This window comes from Staurois parvus, unplaced genomic scaffold (genome assembly GCF_062004578.1).
Source record: "Staurois parvus isolate SC_StPar_1 unplaced genomic scaffold, SC_StPar_1.0 ptg001053l, whole genome shotgun sequence".
NCBI lineage: Eukaryota > Metazoa > Chordata > Amphibia > Anura > Ranidae > Staurois > Staurois parvus.
Window position 1 is genome coordinate 888,895 of NW_028318849.1, and position 7,349 is coordinate 896,243.

A 7,349-nucleotide genomic window follows, 5' to 3' on the forward strand; every position below is an offset into this window, starting at 1 on the left:
CACGATCCCCGCGGCGTCCGAATGGTCCGGCAAATCGCAGCATTCCGGAATTATTCCGGTCGCAAACTCCAGATCACATGGAAGCCTCTTCTCGTGAATCTCCATTACACTCGCCTCCTACGGAAACTCATCCACAGTATCTGAATCAGCCAACGGCTATCACAACGGGACACCCTGAATCCTCCCCTCTCACCTTAGGAGATTTGAAAGCGGTTGCGTCAGATATTAAAGGAACTCTATCTACAGCTATAGCCGAGCTACATATCGATATGCAAGCAGTAGCCAACAGACTTGACGCAGTAGAAGTTAAAATTAACGCACAAGATCGAGCCGTTTCTGAGATGCGCAAACAGGTTGACATGCACACTTTACATTTGAGAGAGCTTGACCGCCACATAGAGGACCTGGACAACAGGGGAAGACGGCATAATTTAAGGGTGCGTGGTGTCCCTGAGGCAATCGAATCTGCCCAACTTACTCAAGCGCTCCTGACCATTTTTAATGATCTCTTGGAAAGGCCACCTGAATCTCCAATTGAAATTGAACGCATACACAGGGCGCTACGCCCGAGAGGTAGAGATGCCGACCCACCGAGAGATATAATTTGCTGCCTAGTTGATTTCCAGCTCAAGGAGGAAATATTACGCAGGGCTCGAGACAAACACCACCTGCATTATCATGGAACAGAAATCAAATTATTTCAAGATCTTTCCCACCTCACTTTGCAACGTAGGAAAAACCTACGTCCTTTGCTCGATCTGCTTCGCTCCAAGGGAATAGCTTATCGCTGGAAGTTCCCGTTTGGCCTTGCGGCAACACATTTGGGGAAATCCGCTCTCATGAGATTTCCAGAGGATCTTACAATGTTCTGTGAATCTCTGAATATCCCACTACTGGATATACCCAACTGGTCTACTGAATCTCTCCCCCTCTCACGATCAGCTGAAGATCCCATGGATACGCAATTCTCTGCCTACCCGGGCAGAGACAGACGACGCAGAACCCCCCGGCACACCTCAACCTCCCCTGTACGATGACGGCTCATTAATGATGACAGTTTACCAGCATCTCCAGCACATCGTAAAGCACGTCATGAATGACTCTACTTCATTGTCCCCTATTTACACGCAGGCGCAGAACTAGCTTCTCTACTTGAAGCCTCTTTATCTTAGATTTGAATATGTTTCCGAAGGAAGAAAGTTATGGAAAATAAACTCCACGACCCTTCTATGCAATCCACCATACAACCACCTGTGGTCCTGGAAAATGGACTTTTAGGTATGTTTAACATACCAAATGCTCATATTTTCTTTGTACATTATCCACCAGTCGTATGTCTTAAGTGTAATTATATTTCCTTGCTGAGGTTATTCTGCTATGAGATTCGGAGGGGTTATGGGATAACATGGCTAATGGAGATAATGGGAATACCCTTGCTGATACTGGAGCGCTTTCGCTTAATCAGCAACGGTCTATTGTAACCAGTTTCTAGTCCTCATGGAAAACCGATATGTAGACCAACATGAGCTATGGTAACATTGACTGAACCCTTATGCTTGACCTAAGCCTGATGCCCTGATGTCCTGATTTCCGCTGTATTTTAACCAAACTACACCTAGTTTAGAGCTCTATCTGACCGTGTTTATAAAGTCATATCATCAATGATTTACGTAGGCAATGCCTTCCCTCCCGGACGATTGCATATTTTATGCTCCCTGAGATATTTTGGATTTGGCTTTTGTGTTTCCTTTTCTATTAGCTACAAGGTGCCACTGGGGGAATACTAGCACATAGTTGCTTCATACTTAGGATGTATAATGGGTCCTTACTATCTCCTGGAATGGGCCGGTGCTGGAGGGTCCCATAGGGTTCTCTACTAATGGCGCTCCGTCCTTATGTGTCCATGATTCAGCTCGTATATATATACATGCACGTATTTATGTGTGAATCGGTATTGAGTAGACTTCGCACTAATATGATGCATATGCATATTCTTCACTACCCCTACAATTATGGGCTCCCCCAAACGCTACTCCGATCTCCCCCACATGAATCATAGGATCTGACTAGTTATATACCCCCAACCTATTCTCGGACTAGGTAGTGTCTCAGTGTCCCAGCTATAGGATAAAGGCCCTCCATGTTGTGGTTCACATCCATGGTGCACCTTAGGGTGTTAAAGCGTGACCTATGCTATCATTGACGTTGACCAATACGCAAATTGGGCCATGGATTCTAAATACCTTCCTTTCAATATGCCGCTCGTGGAGGGTAATAGTAAGAAAACTCCACACTTGTAAGCAATAACATGCTAAATAACAGAAGTTCCCTCGGTTAGGATTTGTATTTAAAAAGTTGTTTGAAAGTCAATTACACGGAATAGATGGCCTATGGCCTACATCCTGGAACACTTAAACACTATATTATTGTTGTATCCATACTATGTTTTACATACGGTTGATGTTCTTACTTGAAACTGAAACAGTTAAAAATGATCTTCGTCTAGTGATATGATTATCAGATATCATTGGTTCATAGTTAATGATAAGAATTATCTATTTACTTATTATGTACAGACTGAACTTATGCTTGTTTACCACGCTACGAGGTATGAGGACGCTTCACTTTATTGATTAGCAAAATTTTTGGTACCTATCCACATTCACGTACATATAATCCACCACATAGGAACTCTCCTTCATGACTTACTTCTTACATATTCCTCATCGTGTATTCGCGCCTGTGAGGACTGTCATTGGCCCCTGTGTTCATCTGCAATGCTTTAGCTTATATAGCTTTAAATCTTTATGTATATTATCTGTTACCCACCTCTCTTCCCTTTTTACGCTCGACATACATTGGCTGCTTCCCACATATCTCTGTGTTTCAAGGCCATCTTATGTTGGTCAAAGTCCTTTATATACCTTTCGTTTGAGGACACGTAACGTTTTCACGAGTATATTATACGTTCACAATACGGCCGTTTCTGGGCTCGACACATCTCCAAGTGTAATTTCCTATTCTAGTACACACCTTTATAATTTACTAGAGCTTTATTGAGAGAGAGAGTAGCTGGCCTACATCTTCTCTGGAGTCTTATATATAAAAGAAGTTGAAGGAACGTATGAATGCTATATATACATATATATATGGGTTTCTATGTGACACGCCTGACACTTCTTTCTTCTTCTCCTTTATTCCTCTCCTACATATCTATTATCTGTATTCCTATCTTGACACACTTTTATTCTAGTATTCCTTAAATTCCCTTTTTACCCTCTCCCCATACTTACCCTCCCCCTTTCTCCCCCCCCCCTTTTTTTTTTTTTTCTTTTCCTTCTTCTCTATCTGATATCTCTCTTATCTTACTTACAACCATTTGATACGCCAACAGGTTTTGAATAGGTATTTTTGGCATACAATATAATGGCTATTAACCTCCCATTTGCGCGTTCAGCACCCAAACTCTCTGTGGCCTCGCTCAACGCAAAGGGCTTAAATATACCTGAGAAACGCTCGCAACTTCTAACATATATGAAAAACCTTAGAGCAGACGTGATCTTTGTCCAAGAGACTCACTTTCGAGCAGACCACATACCAAGATTTTCGGATGCTAACTTTCCAAAGGTATATCATGCAGTCAACGCGGAGGCGAAAGCAAAGGGTGTGTCTATTCTACTCTCTAAACAGCTCCCGTTTACAATCACTGAACATCTTGAGGACCCAGAGGGGAGGTTCCTGTTTCTTAAAGGCACCCTCTATAATAAGCCACTTACTCTAGCTAACATTTACAGCCCCAATACCGCACAAGTCTGCTTTTTTCGCAAAATCGCCAAATTACTGTCCACTTTTCAGTCGGGTATTCTGATTCTTGGCGGCGACTTTAATGTAGCATTGAACCCATTGGAGGATACTTCCACCGGTTTCTCCTCTAAACCCTTCAAAGCACTCAAACAGATCAAACTGGAGCTACATGATCTTCTCCTCCATGATACCTGGCGCACCCTCCACCCTCAAGACAAAGACTACACATTTTACTCCGCACCACATAAGCGACATTCTAGAATTGATTATTTTTTTCTTTCTCAGAAAGATTTACATAACTTGCAATCTGCTTCGGTCGAACCAATGATCCTTTCTGACCACTACCCAATTTTGATGACATTACAATTTCCTGATGCGCCGGGCGCGTCCAAAACATGGAGATTGGACCCCTTTCTTCTTACAGACTCCTCTGTTTCCCTCCAGATCCGTGATTCTCTGACCAATTATTTCAAAGAAAACGTATCTCCTGAAACAACCCCTCTCACACAGTGGGAAGCACATAAATGTGTAACCCGCGGGCTTTTCATGTCTATAACCGCCTCGCGAAAACGTCTAGCTCAAGCATCTTTTGCCTCCCTACTGCAAAAAGTTTGTACACTTGAATGCGCACACAAACGCTCTAGAGCCTTGAATTCTGCATCTGAACTAGATCAAGTGCGTAAACAACTTCTAGATGTTGTAGACAGGAAAGCCAAACGTAGTTTTATTCTTCAACAAAAACTCTTTTATGAACATGGAAATAAGAGTGGCAAGTTTCTAGCCCGGGCCTTACAAGCCAAAAAGGCAGCTCGACACATATACCAGCTTACTTCTAAGCAGGGACGCTTATTGAAAACATCAAAGAATATTGCAGCTGAATTTGAAAACTATTATTCTGCCTTATACAATTTACCTGTACCATCTAAACCTCCAGGTGACACTAGATCACGTAAGACAATTATCCAGACTTTCCTGAACCAATATCTCCCAAACCCAATTACTAGAACACAAGCAAAAGATTTAGATGGTGCTCTGACCCTGACGGAGTTACAACAAGCTATTGCACAACTGAAACCTGGTAAAAGCCCAGGTCCCGATGGATTTGTCACTGCCTACTATAAGACTTTCCACGACATATTGGCACAACCATTTTTACGGGCCTTCAATACCTTAGATACACCAGGGCAATCCTTGCGCCATCTCACTGAGGCACATATTACGGTTATACCAAAAGAGGATAAAGACCACACATTACCAGCAAATTATCGTCCGATCTCTTTATTGAATGTTGATTTAAAGATCTTTGCAAAAATCTTGGCCAATCGCCTATTACATATTATAGATCCCATTGTATCAACGGATCAAGTGGGCTTCGTACCTGGGAGAGAAGCCAGAGACAACACCATACGGGTCATAAATGTTCATCATTGGTTAATTCAAAAACAACAATCAGGCTTTTTCTTATCACTAGATGCCGAGAAGGCCTTTGATAGGTTAGCATGGGATTATATGGAGGCGGTTCTTTTTGGCCTTGGATTGCCTCAGCGTTTCCGTACCTTCATTATGTCTTTATATACCTCTCCCACAGCTAAAGTGCGAGTTAACGGTCTACTCTCGGACTCTTTTTTGATAGGTAATGGCACCAGGCAGGGATGCCCACTATCCCCCCTCCTTTTTATTTTAACACTGGAACCACTGTTGAATTGCATCAAACAAAACGATAATATCAAGGGGATTCATATCAATGGCAAAATTCATAAGATAGCGGCCTTTGCAGATGACATCTTGCTTTTTCTAACAGATCCCCATATCACTTTACCTAATCTGCTAAAAGATTTTGAATTGTTTCAATACCTGGCCAATTTCAAAATAAACTTCTCTAAATCCCAAGCCCTTAATGTCTCTCTTCATCGGGAGGTGATTCTTCATCGGGAGCAAGCGAAATCGAACTTCCCTTTTGCCTGGCAGTCGGAGGCAATTACATACTTGGGAATCCAATTACCGACTAATCTAAAGGAACTCTATGATTTGAATTTCCTACCCCTCTTGCGTAATATTTCCAAAGACCTCCAGACTTGGAACAAACCTTGGTTTTCCTGGTTTGGTAGAGCAGCCATTCTCAAAATGAATGTGCTTCCAAGAATACTGTACCTACTCCAAACAATACCGATTGCATTACCGAGTTCTTTCTTTACATCTTATAAAAAGCTCTGCTCCTCCTTTCTTTGGAATAACAAACACCCCAGAATTAGCTTTGTACAACTCACCATGCCTAAGAGAAGTGGAGGTATTGGACTACCTGACATTACACGGTACTACAGGGCGTGTCAATTGGCAAGAGTAGTAGACTGGACCTCGAACTGTGATCATAAGATTTGGGTTGACGTAGAATCTGATTTTTCGATGATTTCGCTTGCCTCCTCCCCTTGGCTGGGAAATGCTCATATTCCCACTGAATTTCGGGATCACCCTCTTGTAGGCCCCACGTTAAACTGTTGCCGACAGATATTCCAGAACACTGAGCTCTCTTCCTCCCCGGGCCCCTTAACCCCAATCAAAAAGAACCCTGACTTTTTGCCGGGTATGTCCCGGACTTTCCTCTCTGGATGTGACCTTCCAGATAATCTGACAATACATCACCTTTTCAAAAATACTAAGTTCTTATCTAGAGAGAACATTTTGAAGTTATGGCCATCCCTGAACCTAACACCGTGGATATATAGACAAATTCATCATTTTACACATAACGCCTCGCATTTACAAGACTACTCCAGGTCGCTTACTCCATTTGAGAAACTTTGCTTCTCGAATTCCCCCCAGCGACATGTTATATCCAAGCTTTACTCCCTTCTGAAACTACTAGTATATCTCAACCTCGAAAAGCGTGTGAGGCTTGGATACGAGATTTACAAATACCTTTGTCAACTGACGACTGGGATCACATTTATGAACACATACATTCGGGCTCCATGTGTGTTTCCACGCAGGAAAGTAATTACAAATTATACTCTAGATGGTACAGAGTTCCGTCCCTGCTGCATAAATTTGACCCTAACATTTCAGAGTTGTGCTGGAGATGTAGACAGACAACAGGCACACTCCTACATATCTGGTGGGATTGTCCCTTGATGCAGCCTTTTTGGGAAAAAGTGCGAGATATAGTCTCACAAGTGACTACTTACACTCTGGAATACACCCCGGCTCAATTTTTACTTCACCACTCCTCAATTCCGTTAAGGATGTACCGTAAGTCTCTTACCCTGCATATGATAAATGCGGCGAAACAATGTATTCCTGTCCACTGGCGATCAGAACAGATTCCTACTGTGCGGGAGTGGTTTCATAGGGTCATTAGAGTTGCGGAGATGGAGGAATTGATTTCAGTGACAAGAGACCACCCTGAGAGATTTCGGAAAACTTGGGCGTGTTGGAAACACTTCCAAACTACCAATTTCTATAATCTCTATATGAATAACTAAAACTAATCTACAGGTCGTGAATACCGTTCAAAGTTATCACCTCTGGAATAGCGACGCGGACCGTGT